The sequence below is a fragment of the Eumetopias jubatus genome, unplaced genomic scaffold (assembly GCF_037043125.1).
Source record: "Eumetopias jubatus isolate StellerSeaLion01/CBP00866 unplaced genomic scaffold, mEumJub1_p1.0 scaffold_12, whole genome shotgun sequence".
Lineage (NCBI taxonomy): Eukaryota > Metazoa > Chordata > Mammalia > Carnivora > Otariidae > Eumetopias > Eumetopias jubatus.
Window position 1 is genome coordinate 33,153,763 of NW_028274818.1, and position 26,460 is coordinate 33,180,222.

At 41.7% G+C, this 26,460-nt stretch overlaps 1 protein-coding gene and 1 non-coding gene across 7 annotated transcripts in view; both read left to right on the plus strand.

Annotated features, from left to right (window-relative positions):
• IL19 (interleukin 19) overlaps positions 1 to 26,460 on the plus strand; it is a 102,571-nt gene that overhangs the window by 52,941 nt on the left and 23,170 nt on the right. The gene's annotated exons all lie outside the window — the stretch shown is intronic.
• On the plus strand, positions 13,865 to 13,969 carry LOC114222045 (U6 spliceosomal RNA). The gene has a single exon (XR_003611857.1). It is a non-coding gene; the product is annotated as a U6 spliceosomal RNA (small nuclear RNA).

Sequence of the window (26,460 nt, forward strand, 5' to 3'; positions counted from 1 at the left end):
AGAATCCTAGAACCAGGATTCTGAAAGCCACAATTTTGCTTTTCCAAATGGCTCGGAACTAATGTAACATTAGGTTACCATTGGGTAACCATTAGACCATTTGGGTCACTAGATGGAGACTGTGAGGCTGGAGGAGGAACAAGGGGTTTGCTCCTTGCTGTATATTTTCCTGAGGGTTTTTTGTCTGCTTGCCGTTCCTGTGAGTATTACCCCAGCAAAACTTCATCATAGCATAAGCGCTTTCGTGTTGTAGCAGCAGCTGAATCCAGTTTGCGGTTTCTCTAACACCTGCAGAATCAGCTTCATTATGTCTCCTTGGAGACACCAACAACAGCTAGCCAGTGCCTTTCCGCAAAGATCTGGGTCTTTGCGCAGTCTCCTAAGTCCCCTCTTCTGAACTCAGACAACTAACACTGGCTGAGCAATACCTCCTACTCAGAGGTCTGAGTTTCAGTTCCTCATGGTCTACTAAGTCTCTAAGTTTTAATAACTTCAATCTTCGTTTTGCTTCCTCAGATCTCAGTAGTTGCAACTTCCACTATATTTTATAATTCTCTTTTAACCTTTTGTTACTGTGATGATTAGTTTTATGTGTCAACTGGACTAGTCTATAGTACCCAGTTATTATTATATGTACACTAACCCAGTTGTTGTTGTTAGGATATGTTGTAGATGTGGTAAACATCCATAATCAGTTCATTTTAGACAAAGGAGATTACCTTCAATAGTGGGGGTGGTCCTTATCCACTCAGGTGAAAGACTGTAGGAACAAAACCAGGTTTCCTGGAGGAAGAAGACATCCTGCTTCAAGACTGCAACATTAGCTCTTGCTGTAGAATTTCCAGCCTGCTGATCTGCTCTACAGAATTCAGATCTGCTGGCCCCCACAGCTGTGTAAGTCAGTTCCTTGAAATAAATCTATTTATGCATATTAAGAGGTTTGGATTCTGTTTCTCTGGAGAGACCTGACTCATACAGGTATCTAGTTAGGATCTTTGCATGTATTAACATATATTAAACTCTCTGTATTCAAATAACTGGTGTGGTTTTGATTTTGTGAGTGAACCCTAACTGATTCAGTGGTAGAAGATTTTAGTAAAGACTCCTATACTAAATTTTAATTTTTAAAAGCTAACGTGGGTAGAGATTGCAGCCAGGAAATAGAACACTGCTTAGGAAGAGAAAATAGATGCCAAAGCAGAGTGTGTAGGTTAGAAGACTAGCAAGAGACAATGATTAACACACAGAGTGTAACACAGGGAATCAGAGCTTCATAAGAAACCAGTTAATAAAGCTGTAATTAGAATACACTTTGAACACATACAAACTTGAAGAACAAGTGCTTTCTACAAATAGCAGTGTAAGTCTTCTAGAAGGACAGGATTATCCTGGTACAGAAGGAAAATAGAGCAGAAACACCTTGGGTCAGATAAAAGATTAGAAGTTGGAAAAGAGGAAACCACAGTAGATCAGAGCAGAAGCTACTTGTCTGAGACACACAGGTTTAGGAATCCAGTTCTTTAGGGAGGACATTCTGTTTATCTATCCGTATGTAACAAATCATGTAAGAACATAGAAGTTTAAAACAACAAGCATTAATTTTGCTCACAAATCTGCAGTTTGGGCAGGGCTCACTGCAGACAGATCATTTCTGTTCCACACCATACTAGCTATAACAGCTAGACTGAGGCTGGCAGATCAACTTTTGAAATGTGTTACTCATATGGCTGGTGCTGACTCTCTGGGACCTCAGCCAAGGTGATGGGTTGTGAGCATTCTCTCCATGTGGGCCCCTGTCCAGGCAGTTTGGGGTTACTTATGGCAGAGTGGCTGGGATCAAAAACAAGCATCCTCAGAAAGAAAAAGAAACTGACAGGGTCTTCAACTCTCAGCCCAGAAATTTGCAGTGTTGTTTCTGCTGTAATCCACTAGTCAAGTGGTCACAGAACCCAGGTTCAAGGACAGGAGATACAGATCTCACTTCTCAGTGGGAAGAATGTCAAAGAATCTCGGGCAGAGGTATGTTTTAAAACTGCCACAGAGAAAATAGTAGAAGAAGCAATCAAAATTTGACTATTGAGAATGCTTACCTGGCCAAGTTAACTGGTAAAGTGCATATAGTTCTCTTTCTGCTGGGTAGTTCAGTCACACAAGTCCTTTTGAAATCCTGAGTTGAAGTATATCCCCTTTTTTGTTATATACATGGCTTTCTTGGTTAGGTCAGTCCTACCTGATTATCAACATGATTTGGGAGATTAGACCACAAAATTGGAATAGCATAATCCTATGGAACACATAGTCTTAGCAAGAAAATGACACCAGGCAAATCATAATCAAATATTATCTTAGAAGCAGCCAGGTGACAAAAAACATGTTAGGTACAGAGGAACAAGGATAAAGATGATAACAGATAGGAAAGAATGCAAGTAAGAAGACAGTGGAGCATTATCTCTAAAGTACTAAAAGAAAAAAAATGCGTCAATCTAGAATTCTATAGTCACTGAAAATATCTCTCAAAAATGAAGGTTTTCAGACATACAAAAGTTGAAAGAATTCATTGGCAGAAGACCTGCATTACAAGAACTGTTAAAGTCCTTTAGGCAGGAGAAAAATGATACCAGGTGAAAATCTGAATGTATACAAAGAAACAAAGAGCACTGGAAATGGTACTACATAAATAAATGTATCAGATTATTTCTTTTAAGAATCTCTTTAGGGCACCTGGGTGGCTCAGTTGGTTAAGCGACTGTCTTCGGCTCAGGTCATGATGCTGGAGTCCTGGGATCGAGTCCCACATCGGGCTCCCTGCTCAGCAGGGAGTCTGCTTCTCCCTCTGACCCTCTTCCCTCTCGTGCTCTCTATCTCTCATTCTCTCTCTCTCAAATAAATAAATAAAATCTTAAAAAAAAAAAGAATCTCTTTAAACACTAACTATTTAAAAATAACAAAAATGTGGGGAGCCTGGGTGGCTCAGTCAGTTAAGTGTCTGCCTTCAGCTCAGGTCATGATCCTGGGGTCCTAGGATCAAGCCCTGTGTCTGGCTCCCTGCTCAGCAGGGAGTCTGCTTCTGCCTCTGCCTCTGTCCCTCCCTCTGCTCATCTCTCTCTCTCAAATAAATAAATAAATAAAATCTATTGCCATAAAAATAGCAATAATGTATTTTGGAGTTCATAACATAAGTGCAAGAAAAATATGGCAATAATAGCATAAGGACTTGGAGGGGAGAAATGGAAATATGCTATTATACAGTTCTATACTTTACATGAAGTGGTATCTGATACTAGATACCAGATTTGAAGGAAGTGGTATCTGATACCAAATACCAGATTTGAAGGAAGACTGTAATGACTCAAAGATGTATACTAAACATTAGGGCAACCATTAACGCAACAGAACAAAACAAAGAGTTACATGTAAGGCAACAAAGAGGATACAATGGAATAAAAGTAATAAACTCAATGAAATAAGAAGAAGGCAGAAAAGAGGGGAAAAGCATTAACAAACAGATGGTACAAATAAAAAATAAATAGCTGGAAGATAGACTTAGCCTAACCATCAGTAATCACATGAAATGTAAATCACCCCAGTTAAAAAGCAGAACTCATCAGCTTGGATTAAAAAAATAAAAAACAACAAAACACGAGATCCAAGTATATGCTGTCCACAGGGAACATACTTAAAATACACAAATAGGTTACATGTAAAAAAAAAATGCAGAAAATGCCTACAGATATACCATGCTAACACTAGTCAAAAGCAAGTTGAAGATTACACACAAACATACACACACATACACACACAAATGTGTTTTCTGACCACAATGGAATTAAATTAGAACTCAATAGGAAAAAGATATCTGAAGAATCCCTAAATATTTGGGAACTAAATAATGTACTTCTCTAAAGAAAAACCCTTGGATCAAAGAATAAATCAAACGAGAAATTAGAAAGTATTTTGAACTGAATGAATATAGAAACACCACATGTCAGACTTTGCAGAATACTACTAAAGCAACACTTAGGGTGAAATTTATAGAGCTAAATGCCTATATTAGAAAAGAATTTCCTCAATCTGCTAAGGGCATCTATGAAAAAACTATAGCGAACATCATACTTAATGAAAAAAGACTGAATACTTTCTCCCTAGTGTCAAAAACAATAGAAGGATATTCATTATTACCACCTGTATTTATCATTGTATTTGAGATTCTAGCCACTGCAATAAGGCAAAAACATAAATAAAATAAAAGGCATCCAGTGGAGAAAGGGAAACCCTCTTACACTGTCGGTGGGAATGCAAGCTGGTGCAACCACTCTGGAAAACAGTATGGAGGTTCCTCAAAAAGTTCAAAATAGAGCTACCATATGATCCAGCAATTGCATTACTGGGTATTTACCACAAAGATACAAATGTAGGGATCCGAAGGGGTACATGGACCCCGATGTTTATAGCAGCAATGTCCACAATAGCCAAACTGTGGAAAGAGCCAAGATGTCCATCGACAGGTGAACGGATAAAGAAGATGTGATACACACACACACACACACACACACACACACACACACACACACACACACACACACACACAATGGAATATTATGCAGCCATCAAAAGGAATGAGATCTTGCCATTTGCAACGACATGGATGGAGCTGGAGGGTATTATGCTGAGTGAAATAAGTCAACCAGAGAAAGACATGTATCATATGACCTCACTGATATGAGGAATTCTTAATCTCAGGAAACAAACTGAGGGTTGCTGGAGTGGTAGGGGGTGGGTGGGAGGGATGGGGTGGCCAGGTGATAGACATTGGGGAGGGTATGTGCTATGGTGAGTGCTGTGAATTGTGCAAGACTGTGGAATCACAGATCTGTACCTCTGAAACAAATAATGCAATATATGTTCAGAAAAAAAAAGAAGAAGAAGATAGCAGGAGGGGAAGAATGAAGGGGGGGAATAGGAGGGGGAGACGAACCATGAGAGACGATGGACTCTGAAAAACAAACTGAGGGTTCTAGAGGGGAGGGGGGTAGGAGGATGGGTTAGCCTGGTGATGGGTATTAAGGAGGGCACGTTCTGCGTGGAGCACTGGGTTTTATGCACAAACAATGAATCATGAAACACTACATCAAAAACTAATGATGTAATGTATGGTGATTAACATAACAATAAAAATTAAAAAATAAATAAAATAAAAGTCATCCAGATTGGAAAGGGAGAAGTAAAACTATCTTTATTCATAGTCTACATAGGCAATTCTGTTTTTTAAAATTTTTTATTGTTATGTTAATCACCATACATTACATCATTAGTTTTTGATGTAGTGTTCCATGATTCATTGTTTGTGCATAACACCCAGTGCTCCACGCAGAACGTGCCCTCTTTAATACCCATCACCAGGCTAACCCATCCACCCACCCCCCTCCCCTCTAGAACCCTCAGTTTGTTTTTCAGAGTCCATCGTCTCTCATGGTTCGTCTCCCCCTCCGATTTACTCCCCTTCATTCTTCCCCACCTGCTATCTTCTTCTTCTTCTTTTTTTCTTAACATATATTGCATTATTTGTCTCAGAGGTACAGATCTGTGATTCCACAGTCTTGCACAATTCACAGCACTCACCATAGCACATACCCTCCCCAATGTCTATCACCCAGCCACCCCATCCCTCCCACACCCCCACTATTCCAGCAACCCTCAGTTTGTTTCCTGAGATTAAGAATTCCTCATATCAGTGAGGTCATATGATACATGTCTTTCTCTGATTGACTTATTTCACTCAGCATAATACCTTCCAATTCCATCCATGTCGTTGCAAATGGCAAGATCGCATTCCTTTTGATGGCTGCATAATATTCCATTGTGTATATATACCACTTCTTTATCCATTCATCTGTCAGTGGACATCTTGGCTCTTTCCACAGTTTGGCTATTGTGGACATTGTTGCTATAAACATCGGGGTGCACGTACCCCGTCGGATCCCTACATTTGTATCTTTGTAGTAAATACCCAGTAGTACAATTGCTGGATCATATGGTAGCTTTATTTTGAACTTTTTGAGGAACCTCCATACTGTTTTCCAGAGGGACTGCATCAGCTTGCATTGCCACCAACAGTGTAGGAGGGTTCCCCTTTCTCCAGATCCCCGCCAACATCTGTCGTTTCCTGACTTGTTAATTTTAGCCATTCTGACTGGTGTGAGGTGGTATCTCATTGAGGTTTTGATTTGGATTTCCCTGATGCTGAGCGATGTTGAGCACTTTTTCATGTGTCTGTTGGCCATTTGGATGTCTTCTTTGGAAAAATGTCTGTTCATGTCGTCTGCCCATTTCTTGATTGGATTATTTGTTCTTTGGGTGTTAAGTTTGATAAGCTCTTTATAGATTTTGGATACTAGCCCTTTACCTGATATGTCATTTGCAAATATTTTCTCCCATTCTGTCGGTTGTCTTTTGGTTTTGTGGACTGTTTCTTTTGCTGTGCTTTTTATCTTGATGAAATCCCAATAGTTCATTTTTGCCCTTGCTTCCCTTGCCTTTGGCGATGTTTCTAGGAAGAAGTTGCTGCGGCTGAGGTCGAAGAGCTTGCTGCCTGTGTTCTCCTTTAGGATTTGGATGGACTCCTGTCTCACGTTTAGGTCTTTCAACCATTTGGAGTCTATTTTTGTGTGTGGTGTAAGGAAATGGTCCAGTTTCATTCTTCTGCATGTGGCTGTCCAATTTTCCCAACACCATTTGTTGAAGAGACTGTCTTTTTTTCATTGGACATTCTTTCCTGCTTTGTCAAAGATTAGTTGACCATAGAGTTGAGGGTCCATTTCTGGGCCCTCGATTCTGTTCCACTGATCTATGTGTCTGTTTTTGTGCCAGTACCATACTGTCTTGATGATGACAGCTTTGTAATAGAGCTGGAAGTCCGGAATTGTGATGCCGCCAGCTTTGCTTTTCTTTTTCAACATTCCTCTGGCTATTCGGGGTCTCTTCTGGTTCCATACAAATTTTAGGATTATTTGTTCCATTTCTTTGAAAAAAGCTGTTGGTATTTTGATGGGGATTGCATTGAATGTGTAGATTGCTCTAGGTAGCATAGACATCTTCCCAATGTTTGTTCTTCCAATCCATGAGCATGGAACATTTTTCCATTTCTTTGTGTCTTCCTCAATTACTTTCATGAGTATTTTATAGTTTTCTGAGTACAGATCCTTTGCCTCTTTGGTTAAATTTATTCCTAGGTATCTTACGGTTTTGGGTGCAATTGTAAATGGGATCGACTCCTTGATTTGTCTCTCTTCTGTCTTGTTGTTGGTGTATAGGAATGCCACTGATTTCTGTGCATTGATTTTATATCCTGCTACTTGACTGAATTCCTGTACGAGTTCTAGCAGTTTTGGGGTGGAGTCTTTTGGGTTTTCCACATAAAGTATCATATCCTCTGCAAAGAGTGAGAGTTTGACCTCCCCTTTGCCGATTTGGATGCCTTTGATTTCTTTTTGTTGTCTGATGGCTGTGGCTAGGACTTCTAATACTATGTTGAATAGCAGTGGTGATAGTGGACATCCCTGCTGCATTCCTGACCATAGGGGGAAAGCTCTCAGCTTTTCCCCATTGAGAATGATATTTGCTGTAGGTTTTTCATAGATGGCTTTGATGATATTGAGGTATGTACCCTCTATCCCTATACTCTGAAGAGTTTTGATCAAGAAAGGATGCTGTACTTTGTCAAATGCTTTTTCTGCTTCTATTGAGAGGATCATATGATTCTTGTTCTTTCTTTTGTTAATGTAGTGTACCACATTGATTGATTTGTGGATGTTGAACCAACCTTGCAGCCCAGGGATAAATCCTACTTGGTCATGGGGAATAATCCTTTTAATGTACTGTTGGATCCTATTGACTAGTATTTTGGTGAGAATTTTGCATCCATGTTCATCAAGGATATTGGTCTGTAATTCTCCTTTTTGATGGGGTCTTTGTCTGATTTTGGGATCAAGGTAATGCTGGCCTCATAAAATGAGTTTGGAAATTTTCCTTCCATTTCTATTTTTTGGAACAGTTTCAGGAGAATAGGTATTAATTCTTCTTTAAATGTTTGGTAGAATTCCCCTGGGAAGCCATCTGGCCCTGGGCTTTTGTTTGTTGGGAGATTTTTGATGACTGCTTCAATTTCCTTAGTGGTTATAGGCCTGTTTAGGTTTTCTATTTCTTCCTGGTTCAATTTTGGTAGTTGATACATCTCTAGGAATGCATCCATTTCTTCCAGGTTATCTAATTTTCTGGCATAGAGTTGCTCATAATATGTTCTTATAATTGTTTGTATGTCTTTGGTGTTGATTGTGATCTCTCCTCTTTCATTCACGATTTTGTTGATTTGGGTCATTTCTCTTTTCTTTTTGATAAGTCTGGCCAGGGGTTTATCAATCTTGTTAATTCTTTCAAAGAACCAGCTCCTAGTTTTGTTGATCTGTTCTACTGTTCTTTTGGTTTCTATTTCATTGATTTCTGCACTGATCTTTATTATTTATCTTCTCCTGCTGGGTTTAGGCTTTATCTGCTGTTTTTTCTCTAGCTCCTTTGGTGTAGGGTTAGGTTGTGTACTTGAGACCTGTCTTGTTTCTTGAGAAAGGCTTGTATTGCTATAGACTTTCCTCTCAGGATTGCCTTTGCTGCATCCCAAAGATTTTGAACAGTTGTGTTTTCATTTTCATTGGTTTCCATGAATTTTTTTAATTCTTTTTTAATTTCCTCATTGACCCATTCATTCTTTAGTAGGATGTTCTTTAGCCTCCATGTATTTGAGTTCTTTCCGACTTTCCTCTTGTGATTAAGTTCTAGTTTCAAAGCATTTTGGTCTGAAAATATGCAGGGAATAATCCCAATCTTTTGGTAGTGGTTGAGACCTGATTTGTGACCTAGGATGTGATCAATTCTGGAGAATGTTCCATGGGCACTAGAGAAGAATGTGTATTCCGTTGCTTTGGGATGGAATGTTCTGAATATGTCTGTGAAGTCCATTTGGTCCAGTGTGTCATTTAAAGTCTTTATTTCCTTGTTGATCTTTTGCTTAGATGATCTGTCCATTTCAGTCAGGGGGTGTTAAAGTCCCCCACTATTATTGTATTGTTGTCAATGTGTTTCTTTGGTTTTGTTATTAATTGCCTTATATAATTGGTTGCTCCCATGTTAGGGGCATAGATATTTACAATTGTTAGATCTTCTTGGTGGATAGACCCTTTAAGTAGGATATAGTGTCCTTCCTCATCTCTTATTACAGTCTTTGGTTTAAAATCTAATTTGTCTGATATAAGGATTGCCACCCCAGCTTTCTTTTGGTATCCATTAGCATGGTAAATGGTTTTCCACTCCTTCACTTTCAATGTGGGGCTGTCTTTGGGTCTAAAATGAGTCTCTTGCAGACTGCATATCGATGGGTCTTGTTTTTTTAATCCAATCTGATAGCCTGTGTCTTTTGATTGGGGCATTTAGCCCATTTACATTCAGAGTAACTATTGAAAGATATGAATTTAGTGCCATTGTATTGCCTGTAAGGTGACTGAAAGATATGAATTTAGTGCCATTGTATTGCCTGTAAGGTGACTGTGACTGTATATTGTCTGTGTTCCTTTCTGGTCTATCCTGCTTTTAGGCTCTCTCTTTGCTTAGAGGACCCCTTTCAATATTTCTTGGAGGGCTGGTTTCATGTTTGCAAATTCCTTTAGTTTTTGTTTCTCCTGGAAGCTTTTTATCTCTCCTTCAATTTTCAATGACAGCCTAGCTGGATATAGTATTCTTGGCTGCATAGTTTTCTCGTTTAGTGCTCTGAAGATATCATGCCAGTCCTTTCTGGCCTGCCAGGTCTCTGTGGATAGGTCTGTTGCCAATCTAATGTTTCTACCTTTATAGGTTACATATCTCTTCTGAGCTGTTTTCAAGATTTTCTCTTTGTCTCTAAGACTCGTAAGTTTTACTATTAGATGTCGGGGTGTTGACCTATTTTTATTGATTTTGAGAGGGGTTCTCTGTGCCTCCTGGATTTTGATGCCTGTTTCCTTCCCCACGTTAGGGAAGTTCTCTGCTATAATTTGCTCCAATATACCTTCTGCCTCTCCTCTCTCTTTCTTCTTCTTCTGGGATCCCAATTATTCTAATGTTGTTTCATCTTATCGTATTGCTTATCTCTCGAATTCTGCCCTCGTGATCCAGTAGTTTTTTATCTCTCTTTTTCTCAGCTTCTTTATTTTCCATCATTTGGTCTTCTACATCACCGATTCTCTCTTCTGCCTCATTTATCCTAGCAGCTAGTGCCCCCATTTTTGATTGCACCTCATTAATAGCCTTTTTGATTTTGATTTGGTTAGATTTTTGTTCTTTTATTTCTCCAGGAAGGGTGTCTCTAATAACTTCCATGCTTTTTTCAAGCCCAGCTAGTATCTTTAAAATCATGATTCTGAACTCTAGGTCCGACATCGTACTAATGTCCGTATTGAGTAGGTCCCTGGCAGACGGTACTACCTCTTGTTCTTTTTGCTGAGGTGATTTCTTTCATCTTGTCATTTTGTCCAGAGGAGAATAGATGAATGAGAGAACAAAATGCTAACAGGTTAACAACGTCCCCAGAAAATATACTCTAAACAAATCAGAAAAGACCTGAAACCAGGGGAAAAGAAAGGGAAAGAAAGAAAAAAGAAAGATTAAAAAAAAAAAAGAAAAAGAAAAAGATAAAAACAAACAAAAACAGAACAAAACAAAAAAGAAAAACAGAATTTGATCAAATATGATCAGGCTGGTGCATAGATCAGTGCCACACACTAGATTTTGGGTGTATTTTGGTCTGTTAGAAGATAGTGCCTCCTAAAATTGTAAAGAAAGAAAGACTTATATATGTACAAAATAAGGGTTGATACAATGAAGGGATGAGAGATGACTGTAAAGATGAAAATTATAAAAGATTTCATAAAAGGAATTGATAAGAAGTTGTTTGAAAAAAGAAATAAGAAGATTTAAAAAAAAAAAAAAAGGAGAGAATGTGATCAGGCCGGAGACTAGAACAAAGCCATATACTAGAGATTTAGGGTATATTTTGATCTGTTAGAAGAAACTGTATCTCAAAATTTTAAAGAGAGAACAACTTATATATATATGCCAAAAATAAGGGTAGCTACTATGAAGGGATAGAATATGACTCTAAAAATGAAAAAGAAATTTTTTTTTTAAAAAAGGGATTGATAAGATGTTGGTTGAAAAAGGGAAAAAGAAAAATTCCAAAAAAAATAACCAGTTAAAAAAATTAACTTTGAAAAACTAATGAATCATCGTAAAAAAGCCATGAATTCTATGTGAGTATTCCCCTAGTGCTGGAGTTCTCCCGTTCTCCTTGATCGGTAAACTTGGTCTTGGCTTGCTGGCTGTTCGTGCTGATCCTCTGGGGGAGGGGCCTGTTGCTATGGTTCCCAAATGTCTTTGCCCGAGGCGGAATTGCCCCGCCCTTGTGAGTCCGGGCTAAGCAAGCTGCTCGGGTTTGCTCTCGCGAGCTTTTGTTCCCTGCAAGCTCTTGGTACAGCTTTGGAGGATGAGAGTGAAAACGGTGGCCTCCCAATCTCCGCCAGGAGGAGCCGAGAACTCGGAGCCCCGCTCCTCAGTGAGCCCCCAGAGAAAAGCAGTCAATCACTCCTGTCTCCCCGGTCTCCCTCCGCACTCCGTGCTCACCCGGCCTGTGACCCAGCGTTTCTATCTCTGGCACCCGACCCCGTGTGGAGTCTCCAAACCCAGCAGATCCCTGCAGTGCGCTCCTGCGCCGCTCCTCCCGGGGGAGGAAGGGGAGTCTCCCCAGCTCTGCTGCTTGTTGGGTCCCTGCTGGAGGAGCAGTGGCCCAACTGGGCCGCGGATCACAGTTTATGGCAACCCCGAGCTGAGAGCCCACGCCTCGGCTCCATCTCTGCAGCCGGCTTCCCCGCTCCAATCCCTGGGAGCTCTGCTGCACTCAGGCACCCCCGGTCTTTCTGTGACCCCGAGGGTCCTGAGACCACACTGTCCCGCGAGGTTTCCACGTCCCGCTTAGCGACTGGAGCGACGTCCCTCAGCGGAGCCAACTTCTAAAGTTCCGATATTGTGCTCTGCGGCTCTATCACTTGCCAGAAGCGGCCGACAGAAGCCCCCTCCCCCGCCGTCTCTCCTACCGAATATCGCCTCGGATTCACTTCTCCGCACATCCTACCTTCCAGTAAGTGGTTGCTTCTCTGTTCAGAGAGTTGTTGCTACTCTCTTCTTCGATCTCCTGTTGAGTTCATAGGTGTTCAGAATGGTTTGATCCCTATTCAGCTGAACTCCTGAGACCAGACGAAATCCAGGTCTCCTACTCCTCCGCCATCTTGCTCTGCCTCCTACATAGGCAATTTTATAGAATCTACAAAAAGGCTCCTGGAACTAGTAAGTGAGTCAAGCAACACTACAGAATACAAGATTAATATACAAACAATTGCATTTCTAAATGTACAAAAATCATTTGTGTTTCTATATATCAGCAATGAAGAATCAGAAATTGAAGCTGAAAATTACAATTTACAATAGCATAAAAAATGTGAAATATATAAGTTTAACCTTTTAAAATTTTATTTATTTATTTATTTTTAAAGATTTTATTTATTTATTTGAGAGAGAGAGAGCATGAGAGGGGGGAGGGTCAGAGGGAGAAGCAGACTCCCCACCGAGCAGGGGGTCCAATGTGGGACTTGATCATGGGACTCCAGGATCATGACCTGAGCCGAAGGCAGTCGCTTAACCAACTGAGCAACTCAGGTGGCCCTGTAAGTTTAATTTTGATAAAGGATATGAAAAACTGTGCAGTGAAAATTAGGAAACATTGCTGAGAGATTAAAGAAGACCCAAGTAAATGGAGAGATGCACCTTGTTTGTGCTTCAGAAGACTCGGTGTTGTCAATATAGCAATTTTCCCCAAATTGACCTATAGATTCAATAAATATTAATAAAAATTCCAATAGACACTTTTTGTAAAAATTGACAAGCTTATTCTAAAACTTATGTAGAGGGCTCCTGGGTGGCTCAGTTGGTTAAGCGACTGCCTTCGGCTCAGGTCATGATCCTGGAGTCCCGGGATCGAGTCCCACATCGGGCTCCCTGCTCAGCAGGGAGTCTGCTTCTCCCTCTGACCCTCTTCCCTCTCGTGCTCTCTATCTCTCATTCTCTCTCAAATAAAAAAAAAAATCTTTAAAACTTATGTAGAAACTCAAAGAACTGAGAAGAACCAAAAGAGCTTTGAAAAAGAAGAATAAATTTGGAGGGCTAATGTGTTCTGATTTCAAGACATATCACAAAGCTGTAGTCATCAAGACAGTGTGGAAAGATAAATAAGTCAGGGAAAAATAATAGGGAGTCTAGAAATGGGCCTGCACACATGTGGATAACTGATTTTTGACAAAGATGTAAAGGCATTTAGTGAAGAAAGGATAGTCTTTTCAGTAAATGGTGCTGCAACAATTAGATGTCCATATTTTTAAAAAATAAATTTTGATCCTTACTGCACATCACACAGAAAAATGGATCATAGATTTGAGTATACAACTTAAAGTTATAAAACTTCTAGAAGAAAACATGGGAGAAAGTCTTGGTGATTTTGGCTTAAGCAGATTCCATAGGTACAATGACAAGAGCACATCCATTAAAAGAACAAGTTGATAAATAGGATTTTTGCCAAAATTAAAAACTTCTGCTTCTCAGAAGCCACTGTTAATAAGAGGATGTAAAGACCAGTCACAGAATGGAAGAAGATATTTGCAAACCATATATCTAATAAAAGACTTGTATCCAGCAAATATAAACTCTGTATTAAACTTGATATTAAGAAACAACTTGCACTCACTTCAGCAGAATCTACACTAAAATTGGAATGATGCAAAGAAGATTAGCATGGCCCTTGTGCAAGGATGACACGCAAATTCGTAAAGCATCCCATCTTGTTTTATGCCATGACCTTACAGGACAATAAAGGATTCACATTAAAAAAAAAAAAAAGAACAGAAACAAACAATTCAATTTAAAAACAGCATAAGATTTGAACAGATACTTCCCCAAAAATTCTTTAAAAACTAAACTGATATCTACAACATGATCCAACCAGTTCACCATACGTCATTTACCCAAGAGAAAAGAAAGTCTATGTCCATACAAAAACTTTACACAAATGTTCACAGCAGCTTTATTTGCAATAGTTTGAAATTGGAAACAGCCCAAATGTCCATTAGAAGGTGAGTGACTAAAGAAATTGTGGTATAACCACAGTGGATACTGCTCAGCCATAACAAGAAATGAACTTTTCATACGTGTAACACCATGAATGAATCTCGTGGATGACTTATATTGAGTTAAAGAAGCCAGACAAAAAAAAAAGATTATATACTATGTGATGCTATTTATATAATATATTGGGAAACCCGAACTAATTCATACTGTCAGAAAGCAGGTTAGTGGTTGCCTGGGCAGTGGGGGGAGTGGGGTCATGAGTGAGAGGGGCAGGAGAGAAGGATTATGATGGAGCAGGAGAAAACTGTTGCGGGTGCTGGATATGTTCACAATCTTGACTGAGGTGATGATTTCATGGGTGTATACATATGGCAAAGCTTACCAAGTTGTACACTTCAGTTATAATTTAAAAAGTCAATCAATTCAGAAGTTGACAAAGAAATCAAGTGAAAATGGTCCCTTCCAGATCCTAGTTAGGTTTAGAGGTTAGCATTTCTTAACATTATCTAGACCAGGGCTGTCCAATATGGTAACCACTGGCCACATGTGGCCAGTCAAATTTAAATTGATTATAATTACAAGTAAAAATTCCATTTCTCATTGCAATAGGCACATTAAGGTGCTTAGTAGCCATATATGGCTAGTGGCCATCATATTGGACAGCATGGATTATAGAATATTTCTTCCATCAGAGAAAGTTATCTTGGACAGGTCTTTCCTAGATCCTTTTTTTTAAAGATAGTTATTTATTTATTTATTTATTTGGCAGAGAGAGAGAGCACAAGCGGGGAAGCAGGAGAGGGTGAAGGAGGCTCCCCGCTGAGCAGGGAGCCCAATATGGGGCTTGATCTCAGGACCCTGGGATCATGACCTGAGCTGAAGGCAGACACTTAACAACTGAGCCACCCAGGCGCCCCTCTTTCCTAGATTCTGTCGAGAACTGGGGATTGTCACAGTCTCATCAGTACCTTTACAAATAACTGAGATCTTTTGCTGGCCATTTAGTGAGAAGTTACTTTGTGCCAGAAACTACCCTTTAGATGAATTACCTCCAGTTCTTACAAGGAAAGACTAAAGCTCAGAGAGGTGAAAATAATTTCCCAAAGCTCATAGTTACTAAGCAGTGTGGCTGAAATGTAAGTGTACATCTATCTAAACCCGAAGACTGAACTCTTAGGTTATTCTCATATATCCTGTGGCTAGACCACACCTTTTTCATTCTATACCTGTGAAGATTTTCTTTTTAGATCCAACCACAAAGTCTTACATTTATCCCTCCTAAATTTTATCTTGTTGGATTAAACTTATCACTCCAGATTGTCAAAATATTTTACGATCCTCATTCTGTCATTCCATATGCCCACTAACTTCCCAAGGTCCATGTCCTTAGCAACTTTGATAAACATGGCTTTCTAAACTTTATCCAAGTGATTGATAAAAATCAATAGGTCAAGGGACCAGGTAGAAGACTGTGGCCAGCTATTAGAAATCCCCCTTTAGGCTGACCTCAGTTTACCAGTCTATACTCTTTGAAGTACCAACATCCTGCCCTGTCCCTGTTCTTATATCAAGATTCTGAGGATATCCCTGTCGTTCAAGCCTAACGCCCCTTTAGCATCATCTAGAATCATATACTAATATTAATTAGCTGATATGATTAGCTTGCAGATGTCATTCAAACAATATATGCTTCTAACCAAACATGGTACCTGGGAGGATCAAGATATGGGCCCTAATACTTCATGGGTTAGGGACCATGGGTTATATGGGCCATACGGGTCGCTCAGTGGGTTAAACGTCCCTCTCTTGATTTTGGCTCAGGTCACCTCTCGAGGTCATGAGATCGAGCCCCGTATCGAGCTCACTGCTCAGTTGGGAGTCTGCTTGAGATCCTCTCTCTCTCTCTCCCTCTGCTCCTCACCCTGCTCACATGTGCACTCTCTCTCTAAACTAACTAAATAAAATCTTTTTTTAAAAGATTTTACTTATTTACTTGACAGAGAGAGACACAGCAAGAGAGGGAACACAAGCAGGGGGAGTGGGAGAGGGAGAAGCAGGCTTTCTGCTGAGCAGGGAGCCCAATGCGGGACTCAATCCCTGGACCCTGGGATCATGACCTGAGCCGAAGGCAGATGCTTAACCGACTGAGCCACCCAGGCACCCCAGATAAATAAATCTTCAAAAAAAAAAAAGGTATCAGCCCCTAGTATTGATGTTTGCCATTTCCCACATAGGTTTCCTCTTCCTCCTCTGATGCCCCAACTCTGAAGTGATTGTTTTAAGTATCCGTTGTCCAAAAAACCAGACTCTCAAAACAGTGGTTAAACAACAATAATCATTTACTTCCTCGTGAATCTGCAATTTTGGGCATGGCTTGGCAAGAGCATTTTGCTGTTACTCTATACGGCATTAGCTGGGGTGGCTTGAAGGACAACTGGGGATGGGCACAGCGAGTCTCCCCTGACACAGCTCATGAAGTGTAAACTCTGAGGATCTCATGGTCTTGCCTCATGCTTTCCTGCCCCCCCTCTCCCCCTCACTTCCAAACTCTGCCCATGTCCGCCAACATGTGTTTCCCAGACTTGCCATAAGCATGGCTTTTCTTCCTTTTCCTTGAAGACTCAGTCAAGGAGTCCCTGACACCTGGAAGCCTCCTTTGAGAACCCCCACCCCCACACACTTCAGTTCACATTAAGTAACTCTCCACGATATTCCCACAGCATGTGTTTCCCTCCCTTAAGGCACTTATCCCTCTATAATGGATTGTGCTTTTTATTTCCCTGTCTTTCCCACTAGACTCTTCATGCTTTCAGAGAAGAAGCTTGTGTTCTCAGTGGGATATCATAGATGCTCAGTATGCTGAATCAATGAATGATGCGATGATAAAACAGATTTTGTAAATTAAAATGCTATCCAAATACCAGATTAGCAGCAGGACCCAGCACCTGTAAAAGGCCTCAGTGGAGCACGTTCTCCTGGACCCAAGATTAAATGAGTTCAAGTCTATCAAGCATTCTTCTGAGAAGCACCTCACACACAGTAAGCACTGTGTAAGTGTTTGCTGCCACAACTCTGATGACTTCTGCAGCTTTCAGAGGAAGAGCTGACCTTGTCAAAAGTTCTTTCTGCTCCCCCATTAGGCTTTCCCCTAGAAGGAGACCTTGAGTGACTTCAGTACCTTCCCACATGCTCCTCCTCCTCCTCCTCAGGCTCTGGGAGTTCCCTGAGGTTAGAATTCCCGAAAGAGGAATCCTCTGGAAGAGGAAGTATTCAAGGTTAACAGTCTGGGTGTGTCTTTCTCTTGGCAAAAGCTCAGTTCCTGCTCCAGTGCCATCAGCTTCTCTCTGTCCTACTGGCTTCCACTGCAGCAGGTGGATGCAAGCTTGCCACCTGCCAGGTGTTTCTGAGCTTTCCCAGGCCTGGCAGAGCTAAGGAAAGGCAGACATGAGCAGTGACAGACTTCTCTGGTATCTGCCACCCTGGGATCAGCATCCACCTTCCCTTTGCCCTTTGAACCCGGAGTCATTTGGGCTGGAGGGAAAGCAGACCCTCTGGAATGAAAGCCAATTACACTTAGGGAGAAGGCTTGGTGTGCACCTTAATTTGGAGGAGATGCCAGGTTCTTCAAGTTTCCTCAGGCCTGATTCCTGCCCTGCCTTTCTGGGGTGGCCAGGAGTTAAAAAGTCCCAGATTCTTCCTCATCACGTCCCTGCCCCACCCTCCCAGGAATTTGGGGAAACCTGAGCATGGCAGTTTTGGCCTGAACTGTGATTAATATTTGGTGCTGGGAAAACCAGAGTTCTGGGCTAAGCTTGAAAATTTTGGGGGTGAGGGGAGAAGGGGAATTCCCAAGATGCCCCTGAGAGAACGAGACAGGGCAGGGTCCTGGGTAAGAAGCTTGAGTGCTGAGGGAGTTTGAGAAGGGTTGATGGGGAACTGCCCCAGGATAGAAGGGATGTGGAAATGGCAGATGTAGGGTCTTGAAGAACCACGCTAGGGGCAAAGATAGGGTGGGACTCCTGAGGGGGGATGCTGGAGTCTGGTGGATGATCTGAAAGAAAGAATGGAATTCGGTACTTCTGTCTTGTGTTTCCAGGTAAACCTCACTTCCTCAGGAGCTCTTCTCTGACCACACAGGGTCTCCCAGGGCAGCACTGTCTTAATCTTCACCCCACTCCAGAGTCAGACTCTGTGGGTCCAGACCCCAGCTTCTCCCTCACTAATGCTATGGCCCTTGTCCAAATATTCAAGCTCTTCTTACCTAAGTTCCCTCAATCTGTGTGATGTGGTTGAAAATAGTACCTCCTCACAGGGTTATAAAGAGCAAATATAATGATACTTAAAAGTGTTTAGCACAAGGGTGCGTGGGTGGCTCAGTTGTTTAAGTGTTGGACTCTTGGTTTTGGCTTAGGTCATAATCTCAGAGTTGTGGGATTGAGCTCCAAGTGTGGCTCCTCGCTCAGCAGGGAGTCTGTTTGAGCGTCTCTCCCTCTGCCCCTCCCCCAATGCGTGCTCTCTCTCTCTCTCTCTCTCTCTCTCTCTCAAATAAATAAATAAGTAAATCTTAAAAAAAAAAGTGCTTAGCACAGAGGTCAGCTCTTGGGTGGTAAGGGCGATGTGGTGGCCGTGACTGGCTAATGACCTGTCTCTTCTACCACTGAGAGGTCTGTGGGGGACCAGCGCTGTTTGTGTTGTCTGCCTCTGTATTCTCAGAACCTAACTCAGTGCCTGGCACATCACAGGGTGATGTGTTTGTTGAATGAATGTAAAAGTGACTAAAGTGGGCTCAGGTTAGGGCCCTTGTGGGGGTTGGGGCATAGGGATATGGGTCACGGTGTGCACCTTCTAAACATTTTTCTCTTGATGATCCAAGTTGAAAAAAAAAAGACAGCAGGGTTATTCCTGGAGAGAATGCCTGTGAGTAACCACTTTTCTTTCCTTCCTTTTTTCTGTAGTCTCCACAAATTTTCCCTAGCAAATCAAGGATTAATTTTTTTTCTTTTTAAAAAAATTTTTTTTGAGAGAAAGAGAATGATAGTGGGGGGTTGGTGGGTGGCAGAGGGGGAGGAGAGAGAGAATCTCCAGCAGACTCCCTGCTTAACCTGACTGGGGGCTGGATCTCAGGACTCTGAGATCCTGACCTGAGCTGAAATCAAGAGTCCAACGTTCAACCAATTGATGTCCCCACAAGGATTACTTTCCTAATGGTTTAAAAGGAGAACATGCTAGTACAACTTTGTTATTAGTAGAGAAGAATTCCTTTCCCCTCTTCTCCCCTCCCCTCTTCCCCAACCCTCACCACCACACTGGTAGGGACGTTTGCTTTTAAAAACTCATGTTAACAAAATCCTAGAAGCTGGGGAAAAAAAAGGAGAGAGATTGAAGAGAGAGCCAATGTTGTTAAACAAACCTAACTCTATGCAAGGTCTGGAAGGGAGGAGCCGTGACTGAAGGATAATCGTGAGTGGTAATGCAGGGAATGGTTTCTGTTCCTGCTCTCCTGCCCATCACCTTCTCAACCTTCAGTGCCCCTTGGAGGCCTTTCTGGCTGCTTCCTGCCAAGGGAATTCTCGAAGCACAAAGCCATGGGGATGAGGTTCCTGCTTTTCTTAAGAAGGATCTGACCGAAGCACATTTGAGCTTGGTCAAAGGATCTCCACGTGTTCAGAGGGAAAGAACATTTTGAGCCCTAAATCTTGTGGTGCCCAGCAATGATCATGAGCTTGTGTGGTGGGGGGGTGAAACGTCTCCTCATGCCCATTCTGGCACTGCCACTCTTGGTAACAGTGGAATGTTAGTCTCCAGATGCCTGGCCCCCAGCTGGGGGAAAGCACTAGCAGCTGCCCGTGGGAGAGGGAAGGAGAATGGTCTGGAGGGAAGGCACCTGAGTCAGACGTTGAGGTGCTCAGGTTGGAGGGCTAGCTCTGCCTTGGTGCATGATGCTCTAATCACTAAGCCTCAGTTTTCTGTCTGGAAAAAGACGATAGGAACATTTTCCCTACATACAAGGAATTTAGAATATAAAGCAAGACCATCTGTGAAAATACTTTGGAGAGTATGAAATGATGACAGATCCTACCTGTGTTGGTAAGAGTGTTGGTGGAGAAGTGGAAGGCACAGACTCCCCTCAGTGAGTTACATTCCTGTTGCTTGCATTTTCAAATTAAAAACCATTTACTGGGGCGCCTGGATGGCTCAGTAGGTTGGACATCCAACTCTCGATGTCAGCTCAGGTTTTGATCTCAGGGTTATGAGTTAAAACCCTGTGTTGGGCTCCACTCTGGGTGTGGAGTCTACTAAAAAAAAAAAAATTATTGAGTTCCCCCCTTTAGCTAGGAGTGGACCTATATGTTATATTGTTTTGTCCTTATTTACTCCATGTTCTAGATGAGAACACCGAGGCTAATAGAGGTTAGCCTTATGGGACTTGCCCAAGGTTGCACAGCTACTAAGCAGCACCATCTCAAATCTGGCCCTTCTTTCTCAGTCAAACTTGTAGTGACCAGCTTATCTTGGTTTGCCTGGGACTTTTCCATCTTCAGGACTGAAGGTTCTGTGTCCCAGGAAACCCTTCCGTCCTGGGCAACCTGGGATGGTTGGTCACCCTAAGTCCGGGCTTATTCCATAACTCAGCATCATTTGGCTTTGCCAATGTCATTGGGGTCATAGACCTATGGGGGTCTGAAATTATTCTCCTGCTTTCTCCTAAGGGAGAGATTGTGCAAGCCTCCTGCCCTGGAAAGACCCTTCTATAGGCAGGACTAACATGAAGAAACTCAACTGAAAGGCCCAGTATCAGGTCACTTTGAGCATCAGATTTTTCTCTTTCTGTGACTTTCATCACTGAGCATATTGTGAACTACTCTTAGATAAACAGGTAGAGAAAAGGCAATTCTTTCTTTCCAGATGAATGCCTTCACTATGCTCCTTATCACCCCTTACACATGGATGCAGCACATGACTTGCAACAGAGGAAGGCAGGGCAGGAATTATCAACCCTACTTCTCCTGATGAGGAAACTGAGGCACAGAGGTTCCCTTGTCCAAAATTATACAGCCAGCAAGTGTCAAAATTAGACCCAAATCCAAGTCTTTTAAGGTTTTAAATTTAGAGCGTATGGACTCCTGAGTGTTCATGGATGGACATCAGAGAGAAAGTTTGTATGTTCTGCACATTTTGGGGGGGTCATCCCATATATATTTCACAAACTTCTCAAAGGAACAAAGCAGACATCTTGGATCTGTAGTCTGGGCATCATTAACTTTTTCTGTGCTTAAACCATGATCGTGCTACAAGGAAAGCTTTAGGGATGGCAAGTTAATCTGGCACTTAAAATGTGCTTGTGTTATTGTGCTTCAAGTGCATTAGACAAAATGATGAATTTTGCTTTGATATAACTGGTTAAATTGAGTTTTTTTCTTTTCCTGTTTGATAATTCTTTAATATCTAGAAAATGTCACGTTCAAAATTTTTCCTTCTGGTACCACATTTTGTTGAAATCTCTAGCATAGGTGCATATACGGAAAGAAAAAGACCTATACAATTCTACTCCAACAGCCAGAGTTGCTTTCCTCCACTTATTCCTGGGGGCTGATGGTTGTGGACGCTGGGAGAGAAGCATGCAAACCCTTTGCACCTGACCTCTCTGATTTTTCTATGGTAGGGCTTCACTTAAGGGGCACAGAAAGAAAGTATTTCTATGGTACAAATCCAGGGACCCTTCCCTACTGGGCAACCAGCTTAGTGGGCAAACTCTTCATGTTGAACTCACCAGAACTTATAGGTGGCTGTGGGGAAACATCAAAAAAGTCTGCAATTTTCTATGCTTTTGGAAGTTTCCATCATCTGCCATTTATTCCTGCATTCACTCAACAGACATTTATGGAATATCTACTACGTGCTACATTTTGGAGACAAAATAAGGAACAAGAGAGAAAAGGTCCCTGCCATCATGGAGTTTATATCCAAGCAAGAACTTGACCTTATGTTTTCCAACTTAAAGGTTGATTTAGGCAAGGAGCCATCTAGTTGCTAGCTAGAACGCACTCTCTGACGGAGGAGACACAGTCTCAGTCCTCCTCAAGTCAGTCTGATGGTTAGGAGATTTCAGAGTGGCTCAAATAACTCAAAGTGAAGATGAACAGAGCACAGAGTAAGTTCACAAGTGCTGAGAGGAGACCAAGTGGACAAAAAAAGAGAGGAGCAAGAGGATTCCTGGAGGAATTGCAACATGTTTTAAGTTTGAGCCTTAAGCAAAAATCCCAGCTCACATTTTTTTTAAGATTTATTTATTTATTTGAGAGAGAGAGAACATGAGCAGGGGGAGGGGCAGAGGGCGAGAAACTCAAGTCGACTCCATGCTGAGTCTGGAGCCCAATGTGGAGCTCAATCTCACACCCCTGAGATCATGACCTGAGCTGAAATCAAGTCTTATGCTCAACAGACTGAGCCACCCAGGTGCCCCTCCTAGCTCACTTCTAAGAGATGCCGACAGCTGGCTTCCACTAAGCATGCCCGATGGAATGAATCTGTACTTGGAATATGGTGGAGGTTTAACCCAACCAGTGGAGACCATCCTTTAGGATTGGAAGTCTAAGCAAAACCTCTGGCTTTCTGTATAGACAGGATCCTAAGGGTTGGGATAATTCAGTGATGGGGTGCTGCTGGTTAGGGTTTCGTCCAGGTTTTGACACAGGATGTAGTCTTCCTGCCTGCCTGCTCTCCCACCTCAAGTATTTCAGATCCATGAACCCTTGATCTGCTGCCCGCTAACTATAACCATGCAGTCAGTCAACAGCCTCCAGTTCAACCTTCTTCTCCCCCTAGGTCTCTTGAGATGAAATGTTCCTCAGGAATTCTCTGGTTCCCAGTGCCTGTGGGAACAGCTCTTTTTAACTGACACAGTTCATTTTACCAATAAGGGAAAAACCATATCCGATTTCTACAGAATTTCAGTTTCTGCTGACATGCCTGGATTTGTTGGTTGGGAAGGGTGCTCTCAAGCCATATTCTCTATACCATTTGCTGCTTTGCTTTTTCTTTGCTTAGAAGGAAGAGATGTCTTTTTTTTTTTTTTAATTGTACGAAGGTTTCTATATTGGTAGGAAGAAGCCAGAAGAAGTGACAAAGGTCAAGTGAATGAAAAGAGCACTGGTTTGAGTTCAGAGATATGGGTCCCCAGTCCACCACTATTCAGCTGTGTGGCTTTGGACAAGACAAGAAAGTTTGTATGTTCTGCACATTTTGGGGGTGGGTCATCCCATATATTTCACAAACTTCTCAAAGGAACAAAACAGACATCTTGGATCTGTAGTTTGGGCATCATTAACTTTTTCTGTGCTTAAACCATGATTGTGCTACAAGAAAAGCTTTAGGGATAGCTAGTTAATCTGGCACTCTTAGATAAATAGGTAGAGAGAAAAGGCAATTCTTTCTTTCCAGACAAATGCCCTCACTATGCTCCTTATCACCCCTTACACATGGATGTGACACATGATTTGCAACAGAGGAGGGCAGGGCAGGAATTATCAACCCCACTTCTCCTGACGAGGAAACTGAGGCACAGAGGTTCACTTGTCCAAAATTATACAGCCAGCTCTTTCCTCATCTGTAAATGAGAAGCCTGGACCAGATGCTTCTTCATGTCTGGTAGAATGAAGTGGTTAAGAGTGGGGGTGCTGGAGCCAGGCTACCTAGGTTGCATTCAGCTTTGCCACTTGCTCCCCAGTGCCCTGGGCTGAAGCATTTGACAGGTGTCAGCTTCCACAGCTAAAACAATAGACACAAACACAGCCTCTACCTCATAGAGCAGGTAGGAAGATCAAAAGAGATAATGTATATAGATGCTTCATACTGTGCCTGGGCTCATAAACATGCTTAATAGTTGTTAGCTATTCCTGTTAATCTAGCTCCTTTCGTCTGTGAATTCTGACTTCGTGACCATGAGAAATGTAAGCTAATGGAATGAAAAACACATAGAACATTTGGATTTGATACTATTCTTCTGGTTCTCCTTGGAGCAAGTCGAGACACAAGGGCCCGAGAGCAGGACTTCGCCTTCTCCCAAAGGCTCATTCCTCTGTAGGTGGACTTTTGTGACATGTTGCCTTGAAAGAAGTGTAACTGAGATATGTTTATACTTGCAGGAGGGGGGAGGGAAGTGAGCATTGTTGGCATGGGGTGTTATTCAAGAACTAAATTTTTATCTTCCTTTGTAATAAGCTGATAGATCACTTCTAAAACAAAGATTTTGAGATAGCAATAAATGCATGTTCTTTAGAATTATGGAGCTAGGTAACAGAAGAGGAACTTGAATATTGTCAGCTGTTGCCTACAGGGCATAGGAACAAGAGGTAGGGAGGGCTGGGGCAACTGAATGCAGTTTGCATCACATATATGCCTTCTAAAATCATGTACGTGGTCACCTTTGATTAAAAATAAAAATTAAGGGCGCCTAGGTGGCTCAGTTGGTTAAGCGACTGCCTTCGGCTCAGGTCATGATCCTGGAGTCCCAGGATCGGGTCCCACATTGGGCTCCCTGCTCAGCGGGGAGTCTGCTCCCTCTGACCCTCCCCCCTCTCATGCTCTCTCTCTCTCTCTCTCATTCTCTCTGTCTCTCAAATAAATAAATAAATAAATAATCTTAAAAAATGCAGAAATTCATAAGCCATGTTAAAAAATTAAAAAAATAAAAATTAAATTACAAAATACAAATAAATGCAATGTACTATCCTAGAGTCTGTGGTCGGTAGGGATTTACTGTTTAGCTAAGGAAGTTTAAGCTTCAGGTTCCTCACTTGCATGGGCTCCTTTCAAGTCTGTGGAGGGGTCTTAGCAATGTTCACATGTCATATATTCTTGTAAAATTCACAAGATGAAGGTATTTTAGCCTTAATCAGTTAAGATCAGTGCCCTTTCTCACTCTGACTTCTCCTCATGGCAGCTGATATTAGAGAAGCCACAATACCTAGGGGATCTGGAGTAGTTGACTTGGGGATGCATTTGACCTTTATTGGATATATTTTCATGGCTTATAATCACATCTGCATGTGGTTAAAATATTGCTAGCCATTCTGGTGTGAGAATAGCACCAGGAACACTCCTTCCACCCACAGTGCTAATTCTTGTTACTGGAAGTGTGTGAGCAGAAGAGAAGCAAGGTTTGAGATGTATGGAGAGAGAAGGAAGTATGTTGAAAATTCTTCCAGGCATATACAACTGTAAGCCAAAGATTTGGTTTTCATTAAAATCTAGTCAACATAGAAATATTTATTCAATAATGCAATATATATGATTAGAAATGAATCAGATACTTTTTCTTTTCTGATGGGAACTTCGTGAAGCAGAAATTATCAGAATTTCCATCTGTGTAGGGTGTAAACCTGTCACGTATGTCATGCATTCCAACTATCAACAACAAAAACCTAATTTTGGACAACTATACCAGAGGAAAGACAGACTTATCTTTTTATTCTCTTCATAGAAAATAACATTTCAAAATCATTGTCAAAGAAGAAACAAACAAAGAGATGTTAGGTAGTTAATTGATAAAAGTGTTCAGTTATCTTCCTGGATTTTGGGTGTGTGATATTTGTCAGCTTTTAAAATTTGTAATTTGTTATGATTTTTTTTATCATTCTAAATAAAGATTCACTTTGGTCTCTAATTTTGTACTTTTATTTTAAAATTTCTTTTCTTAAAAAGTACCCTCCCTCCCTGATTAAATGAGCTACAGGCCTCATACAAGCGGGGTCTGCCCCTTGCTGGGGTTGAATTTTATAGATGGTTCGGTGTAAGGTTGCCAGATTCCACTAATGAAAATACAGGAACCCAGGGGCGCCTGGGTGGCTCAGTCGTTAAGCGTCTGCCTTCGGCTCAGGTCGTGGTCCCGGGGTCCTGGGATCGAGCCCCGCTTCGGGCTCCCTGCTCTGCGGGAAGCCTGCTTCTCCCTCTCCCACTCCCCCTGCTTGTGTTCCCTCTCTCGCTGTGTCTCTCTCTGTCAAATTAAAAAAAAAAAAATCTTTAGAAAATACAGGAGCCCAGTTAACTGTGAATTTTAGATGGATGAGCACTGAAATGTGCTTATCTGAAATTCACAGTTAATTGACCCTCTGGTATCCATCCAGTGGGAATATGAAGGAAAGAGGAGTCAACTCAACCAGGGTGGAGGTAGGGAGGAGGAAGGAGAGGGCAGAGGGAAAGGAAGAGGGG